The following is a 13,523-nucleotide window of genomic DNA, read 5'->3' as shown; positions in this document are numbered from 1 at the left end:
GCTGTAACTATTTCATTTATTTCACCATTCCCCAAATGTCCTAACCCCTGCTGAACGCTGGAATGAACGTCCTGTTCTGTCAGAAAGAAAATCAAGGCTGGATGACAAATCGCTCCTAAATCTCAAAAGTAGCTGTCGCTGGAGTTTTTAGATTGGCCGGTGATAAAGAGGAAAAAGCTCCGACATGTGTTAGTCTCACGTGAGGCCACGGCTGAGAGCGTTATGGTGTCATATGGTCAGAACTAGAGCAAAGCAGCATGTGATTGAGCCAGAACTATATGAGAGTGCAATGTTTTGTGTTTTTAAATCGTATCTATCTCTAATTTGTGACATGTGGTTTAAAGGTTAAGGCAATTAAGGCTTCACAGTGAAAGTCGTCAAACCAACAGGTGATGGTTCCTGTGTTAGTCTATGGGAAAATAAAATCAATACAATACCATGCACCCAAATCTGTTTCCATACTTACTTTGATGATTGTAAACTCAAAGACTGACATCCTAATGTGACATAAAGGGGCCTGTTGAAGTTCCTCTGTTTGTCTCTGGATTGTTGAGTGTCAGGTTTGTCAGATAAAGCAACATATGATATAAAACTGTTATTTCCATTTAGTTACTTCCCTTTCCCACAGCCATCTACCCTCTCGGCATTCCCGGTACTTTTTATCACAGCTTTCACTTCCCTTTTAATTACTTTTACTATCAGGTCACAAGACTCTAAGATTATAAGCCTGTTCAAGAAGTCACACACCTCATCTGATACACTGAGTTATTAAAATGGCACACGTACTAAGGCAAGGCAAGTTTATTTGTATAGCACAATTCAACAACAAGGTGATTCAAAGTGCTTTACAGAGACATTAGAAACAAAAATAAATAAAAAGCATGATTTAAAATTGATTAAAACAAGCAAACAAACTAACTAACTAATTAACAAACAAACAAACAAACAAACAAACAAACAACAGTATATAAAATCAAAACAGATAAAATCAGTAGTTAAATGTAAGTTTTGAAATTTAAGCTTAAAGTGTGGATTTGGTGCTTTATTCAAATGCAGCTGAGAACAGGTGAGTCTTCAACCTGGATTTAAATAAACTGAGTGTTTCAGCTGATCTGAGGCTTTCTGGGAGTTTGTTCCAGATATAAGGAGCATAAAAGCTGAATGCAGCTTCTCCGTGTCTGGTTCTGACTCTGGGAACTGATAAAAGACCGGATCCAGATGACCTGAGGGATCTGGATGGTTCATACTGGGTCAGGAGGTCACTGATGTATTTTGGTCCTAAACCATTCAGAGCTTTATAGGCCAGCATCAGAACTTTAAAGTCTATCCTCTGACGGACAGGCAGCCAGTGTAAAGACCTCAGAGCTGGACTGATGTGGTCCACTTTTTTGGTCTTAGTGAGGACTCGAGCAGCAGAGTTCTGAATGAGCTGTAGTTGTCTGACTGATTTTTTAGGTAGACCTGTAAAGATGCTGTTACAGTAATCAAGCCTACTAAAGATGAATGCATGGACTAGTTTTTCCAGGTCCTGTTGAGACATCAGATCTTTCATCCTTGAAATATTCTTGAGGTGATAGTAAGCTGACTTTGTTATTGTCTTAATGTGTTTTTCTAAGTTTAGGTCTGCATCCATCACTACACCCAAATTTCTCGCCTGGTTTGTGGTTTTTAGATGTATAGATTGAAGTTCTCTGGTGACCTGTAATCGTTTTTCTTTGGCGCCAAAGACTATTACCTCAGTTTTGTTTTTCTTTAGCTGGAGAAAATTGTGGCACAACCAGTCATTGATTTCCTCAATGCATTTACCAAGCGCCTGTACAGGGCCTCGGTCTCCTGGTGACATTGTGATATATATTTGTGTGTCATCTGCATAGCTGTGATAGTTTATTTTGTTGTTCTTTATAATCAGTGCCAGTGGGAGCATGTAGATGTTAAACAGAAGGGGTCCCAAGATGAAACCTTGGGGAACTCCACATGTGATACTTGTCTGCTCAGATGTGAAGTTACCTTTTGATACAAAGTATTTCCTGTTTTCTACGTATGTTTTGAACCAGTTTAGTACAGTTCCTGAAAGACCTGTCCAGTTCTCCAGTCGTTTGAGTAATATGTTGTGGTCAACTGTATCAAATGCTGCACTGAGATCCAGTAAAACTAGGACTGACATTTTTCCACTGTCTGTATTCAGACATATGTCATTAAACACTTTGGTCAGAGCGGTTTCAGTGCTGTGGTTCTGTCTAAAACCTGACTGGAAGGCATCGTAGCAGTTATTCTGTTTTAAGAAGTAACTGAGCTGTTGAGAAACTGCTTTTTCAATGATCTTACTTAAAAATGGGAGATTTGAGATCGGCCTGTAGTTGTTCATTTGTGTCTTGTCAAGATTGTCCTTTTTCAGTATAGGTTTGATTACAGCAGTTTTTAGTGATTCTGGAAACACACCTGATAATAAAGAAAAGTTGACGATCTGTAACAGGTCTGACTCTAAAGTCTTTGAGACCTTTTTGAAAAAACTTGAAACGTGTTTGAAAAAACACATACTAATACAAAGCACAGAGGAGGCAGTGAGGTGTGACCCACTGATATCATTGATGTTTTTACATTTACAGCCATGCTGATTTTCAGAGTTTGGAATTATATCTGGCTACCTCAAACTGAAGTCTTGCCATCTTACAGAAAAGTTGTCATGACATGAAGCACAGATTTCCAAAATGACACCCAGCACACAGATTTTAAGAAACAGAAAAAATTATAGATTTTTTGTTTTCCCGGAGAGTTACACAGGATTTTAGAATTGGAGTCAAAGGCAGTCATATCCGATATATTCATAATTGATGCCGCTTTCAGCATTAGAACCAAACTGGAGGGTGACTGGACGTCAGCGTGCACCATCTGATGACAGGATTTACATCACCTGGACAGCAGCATATATCAGGGAAAATAAAACACTTTGTCAGACTGCAGCCTGTAGGAATGTGGGTTGGATGTCCTAACTCAGCTCATAAATATCAAAACCCCATCCATTCTAAATCCAAGGAATTTCACTGGAGGAAGGAGGCATCCAGCTTTGCCAGTCTTGAAAAAGGATTGGCAGGGTTAGAGGGCAGGACTGGACAGCTGCTGCAGACAGAGGTGAGAAAAGGGGGTAAAAAAGAGAGTTTAGATCTTTAGATCAGTTTTCTATATTACAGAATGCAAATCTGACAACAAATGAGAAACAAATAACAAATTTTAACACTTTAAACACATAAAAAACATGCGATAACAGAGTGCCTGACATTAGTATTTTACTTGATGGACATTGAATCAGAAGACCTCAGGATTCAAAACTCCTGTGAGGCTGTTAGAGATAAAATATCTTTTCTGGTTCAGTCAGAGTAAAAACTAAGGAGTACTTAAGTTTGTGGTGATAGAGACATCCAGATATTCCTCTCACCGATGAGTCCGATTGTGGCTCACAGAGAACTTTAGAGGTTGAGTAAGTCTGACCAAAAGAGAAAAGATAACATGATCTTCATGACATACTGCCGCAGACACGTGATGTAAGAGTCCTGCGGAGGAGGTGGTGGTGGCGGAGGAGTAGGAGGAGGGGGTTTTGACTCACATGGGGTCAGAATCCCCTCCTCCACACCTCCCATTCAACTACATGGGATGTGCTCTGATTGGTTGGTTCAGGAGGACACAGTGTTCTTGTTTCATGCCCACAGTCATGAAAGTCTCTCATCTCTTCAGAGTGCACTTCAATAACCTACATGCATTTCCAGGAGACTCAGCAAAACCATAACCACTGCTTACCCTAACCTTACCCTGACATTACTGTACCCCTAACCTAACATTATCCTAATCTTACGCTTGTGTTAAACTCAGCATTCACCTCAGAACTCGGAGACTTTCTTTTTGTCCACTAAAAGGAGGTGAGCCCGCCACAATGAACCGCTTTAGTCACTAAAACAGCAGTAATACAAGTACACACAGATGTACCCACACACACAGAGAAACACACACACATGCAAATACACACACACACACACACACACACTAGCTAATCTGGTCTTTCCTGGCAGCCTAAACACATCGGTCACATTAAGAGAATTGAGTAATTAAGGAGAGAAAAGCAGCATGTTCCCACTGATTTAATCAGTTTACGACCAGTGTGTGTGAGTGTATGTGTGTGTGTGTGTGAGTGTGTGTGTGTGTGTGAGTGTATGTGTGTGTGTGTGAGTGTATGTGTGTGTGAGTGTATGTGTGTGTGTGCGAGCTTCAGGCTATAATACCCGGAATACCACACTGTTATATTTATTTATTTATTTATTTCCTGGGAATGCATTTTGGAAAAGTAGGGTCTGCTTTAAAGTACTGGCCAAAATACAGGACAGCGCCCCGGCTTCCCTGTTCCAGCGTCTGCTTTTGAGACTTTTTTTAAGATGCTAAACTTGGTAAGGTTACAGGATCTTTGCTGTAACAGTGAAGAGCTGCCATCAGGGCAAACCAAAACAGGAAGTGCATAAACCTCCACAAATCTGCTTATAAGACAGAGGAAATGCTGGAGAATTCTGCTGCGTGTAGGTTTCCTTATGGTGCCAAATGATACAAATAAATGCACATATCTCTGACTGGAGCTGCTCACAGATAATTCCACTGCCTTTAATCAGTTTGACCAAAGGTGAACAAATCCAGGCTAAAATTGGGTGTTGGAGGGAACGTCAGTGCCTGTAGGTGACATTAGAAGACTTTTACCCCTGCTTACAGGGTGCTGCTCTGCTGACAGCTTTCACGCATTTCCGTTGTCTTACTGGTTCCAAAACAAGCGTATATTCTAGTGTTAACAAGTTTCTATCAGATTTATGCCCAATCCCAATTTTCTGTGTGGCACAGCCCCTGCATTTTTCCAGGCTTCCGAATGAAGCATGGTCATTTTTAGCATTAGGTCACACCTAAAGTTCAATCTCCAAAAGAAACAGAGCGCTATCCTGCCCAGCAGCATGAGGGATATGTCCAAGGTGGGAACTGGGATTGGGGTTTTGTCTTCACTTTCACATGCAGGCTGTAGCATCTCAACCTGCTATTTGCTGCTGTAGCATATCAAGTGGGATTTGTAATAATCCACGCTGCATAACAGGATGAAAAAAAGCAGCACGTTGACATGTGCAGCTCCAAGCCACGTTTCCAGTTAACATAACGACGTACTCTAACACAGTGGCCTGAGCTCTGTTTTCCACAGTGGGTTCATCCGATCTTAATGGAAAGTTTAGGTCAACGTGTCTTTTAGAAAAGTCGCGTTCAATCCTGCTAAAGCTGTCTGCTATCTTTAAACTCCACCTCCATTTCTCTGCAGCAAGCTATTACTGCAAATCTGCTTATCAGCTCACCCACTCCATCAGGAACATTACGTTTGGAACAGAAACCACGAGAAGTAGTATTTACACCTCGGTCCAAGACAACAACAACAACAACATGCCAGAACGGCCGGCTCTTTATATAGCCGTGATGTCCCGGCCTTTAATCTCTCAGTGTTTGAGAACACTTGGGGCCTGTTCTTCGTACGTCGCTTACTACATCCAAGATCAAATGACACATCCAAGACCAAACCATCGCACTAACCGTGAGCTCGCTAATCCGGTTCCCCGAACACACCTGCTGTTGACGATTAGTACAGCTGGACGCAGGAATGTGACATCACTGGGTGTCGTAAAAGGGGCTACGCATCGATAGTAGAAACATTGATCGGCAACCCGCTGATTGGTCGGCGAAAATGTCGAAGGGGCGTGCTCGGTATTTTCCGGCAGCAGAGCAAGAACTCATGAGTGAGGGATTTCAGGAGTTTCAGAGTTTAATTAAAATGCAAGGGAACACTGCAAAGGCTGCAAAAGCAAGGAGAGAGGGCTGGCAGAAAGTTGCTGACAAATCAAACTCGTAGGTAATTTAATAATAATAATAATAATGGATTGGGTTTATATAGCGCTTTCCAAGGCACCCAAAGCGCTGTACGATACCACTATTCATTCACTCCCACATTCACACACTGGTGGAGGCAGCTACGGTTGTAGCCAGGCTGCCATATCGCGCCATCGGCCCCTCTGGCCAACACCAGTAGGCGGTAGGGTAGATCTATCATATGACACTATATTGTCCAATATCATATGGCATTATATTATATTATAATATGTTATATTATATCCCCTTTCACATTAGAGCCACAACAGGACCCACAAGAACATGGGAACAAGTAAAAGTGGAATACAGGAGTATTCTACAGAATGGTAATATTTATCTCTTAGATTGCTTTGCGTCTCTTGGCAAGGTAATACTGGCCTGTAATACTCTGTTAGTTTGTTCATAACAGCAACCAAGAAAAGGGCAGAGCAAAAAAAAAGACAGGTGGTGGTCCTGCACCCCCTCGTCAACAAGTTGGTTAAGTAAATAATACCCTCACGGGAATATCGATATCTCTCTATGAGCACACTGTCGCGCTGAGCTAAAGGATCCTGTCTATCCCGCAATATACGCTGAATTCTGAGGACTCTCCTTATCAATCTTGCACCTTCCGCAATGGGTTGGTCGCGTATACGGACAGGACATGGCTGCGACAGGCTTCCCAAATCCACCTTCGCTTTTATAGCCGTGGTCTCTCATCTTGATTACACGAAGTAATTTACAATTACTACTCTGAAATATGAATTACATCTGTAATAATCACATACATGTAATAGAATGTTAATAGTTCATTTCCCTTTTTTAGGAAATGACCTGTATGTATCTGTAAAAGGATCAAGTGCTGCATTATCTTTAGTTACATTGATGTTATTTATTTATGGTGAAACAGTGGTAAAATATCGCTGTTGCTTTCGTATAAATGAAGCGGACATACCTGCGTGGCCGCGATCTAATCCTGTTTACATAAAGTAAACCTGCTCCCGAGCAGGTTTACGCTTACGGCTCTGTTGCTATGACAGCAAGTCCCGGATGAGCTTCGGGGAACCGAACGATCAAAGATCACGCGAAATCGTCAACAATCTAATCCAGCTAACTTACTTAGCCTGAGGTTGGGAAGAGTTCCACAGCTCTGGAAAACCTCCTGTGTTGTACCAGTGCCAAAGACTTCACGCCCCAAGGACCTCAACAGCTACAGGCCGGTGGCGCTGACATCCCACCTGATGAAGACCCTGGAGCGGTTGGTCCTGGCTCAGCTTCGGCGCCTAATAAGCTCATCACTGGACCCACTTCAGTTTGCCTACCAGCCTGGCATTGGAGCGGATGATGCCGTCATTCACCTCCTACATCGTTCCCTCGCTCACCTGGAGACCGCTGGAAGCACTGTGAGAATCATGTTCTTTGATTTCTCCAGTGCCTTCAACACCATTCTTCCCTCGGTTCTAAAGGACAAGCTGGTGAACTCTGGAGTGGACCATCACCGCACTACCTGGATCCTGGACTACCTCACCGACCGACCACAGTATGTGAGGACTCAGGGCTGTGTGTCGGACAGGGTCGTCTGCAGTACGGGGGCCCCACAGGAACGGTTCTGGCTCCGTTCCTCTTCACCATCTACACTGCAGACTTCTCCCACAATTCCACCCAGTGCTTCCTGCAGAAGTTCTCTGATGACTCTGCAATAGTCGGCCTCATCACTGATGGGGACGACAAGGAGTACAGAGGTCTGACCCAAGACTTTGTGGACTGGTGCCAGCTGAACTACCTCCAGATCAACGCCAGTAAAACCAAGGAGCTGGTGGTAGACTTCCGCAGGCACAAGCATTCTCCACTGCAACCACTGAACATCCAAGGTATGGACATTGAGGCTGTGGACAGCTACAGGTACCTTGGTGTTCATCTGAACAATAGACTGGACTGGACTCATAACTCAGACGCCCTCTACAGGAAAGGGCAGAGCAGGCTGTACCTGCTGCGGAGACTCAGGTCGTTTGGAGTGGAGGGCCCACTCCTGAAGAAATTCTATGACTCTGTTGTGGCTTCTGCTATCTTTTATGGTGTGGTCTGCTGGGGCGGCAGCATCTCTGCTGGGGACAGGAAGAGACTGAACAGGGTGATCCGATGGGCCAGCTCTGTTCTAGGATGCCCTCTGGACCCAGTGGAGGTGGTGAGTGACAGGAGAACGGCGGCTAAGCTGTCATCCCTGATGGACAACATCTCCCACCCCATGCAGCAGACTGTGACAGCACTGAGCAGCTCCTTCAGTGGGAGACTGCGGCACCCACGGTGTGGGACGGAGAGATTTCGCAGGTCTTTCCTCCCCACTGCTGTCAGACTCCATAATAAAGACTTTAACTGATCAAGCACACACATCCACACATGTGCAATAACACTAAGTGCAATAATCTTTTCTGTCATCGTTGTATTTTTACTCAGTTGTATATAGTATTTGTATTTGTATTCTATTTTTATCTTATTGTATATTTATTTTATTTTATTCTACTGTATATAGTATATTATTTTATTCTATTCTGTACAGTTGTGTACTGTATTTATTCTTATTGTATTCTAATTTTTGCCTCATAACTTTTGCACTGTCCACTTCCTGCTGTGACAAAACAAATTTCCCACGTGTGGGACTAATAAAGGTTATCTTATCTTATCTTATCTTATCTTATCTTAGCGCGGTACGAAGAACAGGCCCTTGGTCTCACAGTACAGATTATCCAAACCTGATTCCTGAAAGTTGATAAACAAACCAATCAGCACCACTACTTTGATGATGGAATTTAAAGGCAACGTTCCTCTGGTTGAGGCAGTAAAACACTGGTGATGTGATGTGACCACAGCAAGATAAAAACCTCAGGTGAAGCTGGATCCATGGCGTAATGGCCTTTGCAGCAGTATCAAAGGTATTTAAAACATGGACGCGTTGAGCATGATGGAATAAAGTGTTCCCACTAGATTATAAATAACAGATATTTTAACACACTTTATGGTTGCTATTTGAGGAACATTTCATTTATGAGCACATGTTTTAAATGACTGACCACCTGCTGCACTTGCTCCATGTTTCTGCTCTGAGGACGTTATGTACTAAATCCTAGTACCATCCCAACAACAGACTGTTCTCTCTGTTGAGGTCAGGAAAGCGATTCCGCTCCCTGAAGACCAACACAGAGAGACTGAGGAGGAGCTTCTTCCCGCAGGCGATACGGTCTCTCAATCACACCACCACACAGTACTGACCCACACATATGGTTCTTACACACACACTGGACTTTCTGGACATTGTTTTTGCACAACACTGGTCACTATATTCTTCATTTCCAGTTAATACTTGTACAGCTGCTGTTATTGTGTATATATTTATTTATATTTAGATTTCTTCATACATTCTTATATAGTTCTATATTGTGTATTTTGTTGTACAGTTATTTTATTTTCAACTTTAATTTATATATTTTATCTTATTCTTCCCAGTTAAATTTACCCTTCATTCTAATTTGTGTTGTACAGTTATTTCATTTTTAACCTTAATTTATATTTTATTCCTTCCTAGTTAAATTTACCCTTTTTAATTTTTCATATTTATTTCCTATCTTATTCATAGCCTTTCCTTTTTTGTTTTCTTTAGGTCACGAGCAGTTGTCCAAGCATTTCACTACATATCGTACTGTGTATGACTGTGTACGTGACAAATAAAATTTGAATTTGAATTTGAATTTGAATTTGAATTTTAAATACTGAATAAATGCAGCGTTTCCTCTGATGTCAGTGGATGAAATGATTTTATTAGAATCTGAAACTGACATGCTGGCAGAGAAACCACATTCAAGTTATCAAACAGTTCTCCGGACATCTGTGATCTAACAAATAAAGAGAACATGTCATTTATAAATGGATTGCTATAAAAATGCAATCTATTATTATTATTATTATTATTATTATTATTATTGTTGTTGTTGTTGTTGTTGTTGTTGTTGTTATTTATTCAGTATATTTGGGATGTTAAGCTTGACAGAAACTGGCAGTTTGTTTTTTGTTTGTTTGTTTTTGTTGTTTTATTGTAAACACTCCAAATAGAAAAAGCTGGAGGATGTTATGATGAAAAAAGGACATAAAAATTTGATTGATTACATTTGCAATGAATCAAATTTGCAGAAATTATAACTGAACATCTAAAATTCTAATCTATAATTCCTTTAAACAAGAATGACTCTTTTAGAGAAATTAAAAATAATATTTATAATAACATAAATGCTTTTTAATACAGTCATGGATGTTGTCTGCTTATATACGGATGACACTGTTTGTTATCTCTCTAATCATGACTGTTGAGTTTTCAATTTTTTATTAACCTAATAAAAATCTTTAAAAGTTGTTTTTTTTTCCAGACAAAGAAGTAACACTTCTGAGAACACAACCACTGCTCTTATTTGATTTTTTTTTTCACATTGAGTTCAGTAGCTTGTTGCTTTAACAGATGTGTTTTTTATACTTTTATATATACCAAAAAAATATTTTTGTCTTGACTATTCATGCAACTTTTGTGCAACAAACTTGTCATTGCCTTTGATTTTGAGAAGAGAAAATGTGGTATCATCTGGCTATAGTAAGTTAAAGTGAGTGGATGTGACAGTAGAGGAATTACTGATGAAGCTGTTTATGGCTTTTCGTTCCTCTGTCTGATCTCATATATAAACTTGAAACAAACAATCTGTAGTACCTCAGATGCAGACGGCCACCTCCAATTCAAGGCTGTATCATGCAAATTCAACACACACACCACGAAAATCACTCTAAATTCATAATCCAGTAAAACTATGAGCAAGACTCATGGTCAGATAATGAGTAAGAAGTTGGTCATATGCTTAATGATGTGACAGAAACTGATCTCTGAGGGACACAGCAGGTGTACGATCCTTCAAGTTGAAGAATTTTATTCCTCAGTGTATAGCCTAAAGCTCGCGCACACACATTCCATTCCAAGATGGCTACATTTTTATTTTCTTTTACCTCATAAGTGTGAACTTTGTCTATGATAGGTTTGTAACGTAAACCTATTCGCTGGAACGTTAAGGACAATTTGCTACACAGTAAAAAGCAAGACACAAGTCACCAAAGTTCTTTGGGTCACTCATGCATGAAGGAGGCCTACCTGGAGCCAAGTGTCGTTCCACCCACTTGACCTCCGTCAGAGACTCTCAGCCAGGTTCCTGTAAAATTATGATATTATTTTATGCCATGTTATACCCCTAATTAAAGATTGTGAATTATTATGTAGTTTTAGTTTGCATTATTCTCCTGAATTAGAAGAAGCTGATAACTATTACATTAGTTAAACTGATTTGCATTACATTAAATTGCTGACTTGTTGTGAATGAATGATATTGTTTTATGATGCATTATATTGCTGAGTTATAAGAAATACTGTTCGCAGAAGGTTATTGTCTAATTTGTCTGAGTAGAAGAGAACAGAGTGTGCTGGAGTTTTCTGCCCCATTTCAGCAGGAGCAGATAAACAGGGAGCCAAGGTCGTAGCTTAGGCGCTGTGTGAGAGAGAGCATGTGAATGTTTAGGCTTTTTATGATAAGGTGGAGGCACCAAAGGTTATAAAAGTTTGAGCAATGCTCCACCATTTTGAGATTTTGAGGCTGTCTGCATCAGTGTCCATCTCCCACGTGTGTGGTCATTAAATCATCGTTTGACTCAACCCGGCCGGACCAGTGTTGTTATTGTGGTTTTTTCTCTTGTCTCCATCCCCAATATTTTGAACCTTAACATTCCCCATAGCACTCCTTATATTGTGGCTACATGAATATGCATAGGGTCATTAATATATAACATCTTACATAGGTATACAAGTGAACAAAGAATACTGTGTGTGTGTGTGGGGGGGGGGGGGGGGGGGGGGGGGGTCCAGAGTGTGACCCCATAAAGACTTCCCTAAACCTGCTGGTCTGGAAGCTCAGCAGTTCATCTAAACAAAAGGCACTTAGACTAAAACTGACATAGCTACGTTTATCCTACCATAAAACAATAAGACAAGGTACGACCTCTCCCATACTCCCAGGACGTAGGTGTGAATGCCAGAACACTCTGGAATGCACACCAAGCCTTTGCAGACTGCTAAAGATCACACATCCTATCACTACACAATCGATTATACACCTCTAAGCATATACGGTTAAATATTTCCTAATACAAATGACAATAATAAAATCTAAACCCATCAGTCTATAGGTTCACTTCCGAGATCAGACAGTCTCACTGCATAAGGAGATGCTGAACATTTCTGATTGTAATCTGGAAATCTGTTGAAGACTGCTTGTGCAATAGCTTCTCTCCATCTCACGTTCCTGCCTGCTCCGGAGGTCCATTTGGACACAGTATTGGCAGCTTCATCACCTTTTTCAAACATGTTTCTTTGATTATGTTTTTCTTATGTATTTGTGTTCATTGCTTATGAAAATGTGTTCATAATGAGTTGCTTATAATAATGATTATGTCATGGAAAAAACTTTTTGTGTGTGCGTGTGAATGTACAAGCTAAAGTGAGCAGATTAACCTATACAACAAACTTACCTTTCCATGCAAGAATGACAAAAGCAACTGCAGAAGAAGAAGAAGAGTAAATAACAGCGCGGTCCAGGAACAGATTTTGGTTTGTGACAGGTATTAGTGTCTCGGTCATGGACACCAGTGGATTTGGGATCAGGAGCTTTGAGGCTCAGCTGCTGCCAGCAGGCTCGTGACTATACAGATTAACTGTTGAGCAATAAGGAAGCCAGATTTTTGCAGCCCCTGTCACTTCAAAATGATTTGTCCCTCAGATCTGTCTGACAGGTTTGCTCGTTACGATTTCAGATGTATTAGCTAGGTGACAGCAGGTCAGAAAAGTCACAATGTTATTCCTCAAACAACACAACGACATAAAAAAGCCCTCACTTAACCCTCGTTAATTCATTAACCCCTGATGAGTTGATCAAGGAGCCATAAAGCAGCGGGAGCAGCCGACGGAGGCGGAGGAAGAGCTGGAGGGGGGGGGGGGTTGCCTCAGAGATTAATGAAAGACTTCAGGTTACACTCTAAAGAGGACTACCTTCTGAAGTTTTGAACATTTGTAAAGTAAAAATGATCGTGCAACATTAAACATGGCTGTATAAACAAAAGAAAGTGCATTCTAACAACCTGCTTGATCTGTTAATCATTAAGTGTCTGTGTGAGATAATGCTGGCAAGTGATATTATTGCTGGCAACAGCAAATAAAAATGTAGCCAACCGAGGCGTGATGTGTTACTGTAGAGGTGCTGGCCGAGTCCTCATCACATGAACTTTAACCAAACAAACCAATCAGAAAATAGCAAACAAGTTCAGTCAGTGTCAGTGACCTCTCACAGATCCAATTACAGTTACCAGAATGTAATCCACCATTATCTTTCTCTAGATCCTGTAGTCACTATTACAGGAGTCTGCATGAAGTAAAAAACTTTGGAGCTATGTGATACTTAGTTTTTCTGTTATATAATTTTTCCACGAAAGATGAAACATAATTTTACTGTATTGTGATTTAAGCTCCCACAGAGACAGTT

At 40.9% G+C, this 13,523-nt stretch overlaps 1 long non-coding RNA gene across 1 annotated transcript; it reads right to left on the bottom strand.

Moving 5' to 3' along the window:
• Positions 1-795: 795 nt before the first annotated feature.
• On the bottom strand, positions 796-12,594 carry LOC146582749 (uncharacterized). The gene is made up of 3 exons (XR_014893066.1): positions 12,517-12,594; positions 11,090-11,147; positions 796-3,117 (listed from the first exon to the last, which is right to left on the bottom strand). It is a non-coding gene; the product is annotated as an uncharacterized LOC146582749 (long non-coding RNA).
• Positions 12,595-13,523: the final 929 nt, after the last annotated feature.

Source organism: Mchenga conophoros, linkage group LG1, assembly GCF_057382185.1.
Source record: "Mchenga conophoros isolate Kocher_MC1m ecotype Shallow Benthic linkage group LG1, M_conophoros_male_GT1.1, whole genome shotgun sequence".
Classification (NCBI taxonomy): Eukaryota; Metazoa; Chordata; class Actinopteri; order Cichliformes; family Cichlidae; genus Mchenga; species Mchenga conophoros.
Note: the sequence above shows the minus strand (reverse complement) of the source record. Positions and strands in the feature narration are given on the sequence as shown.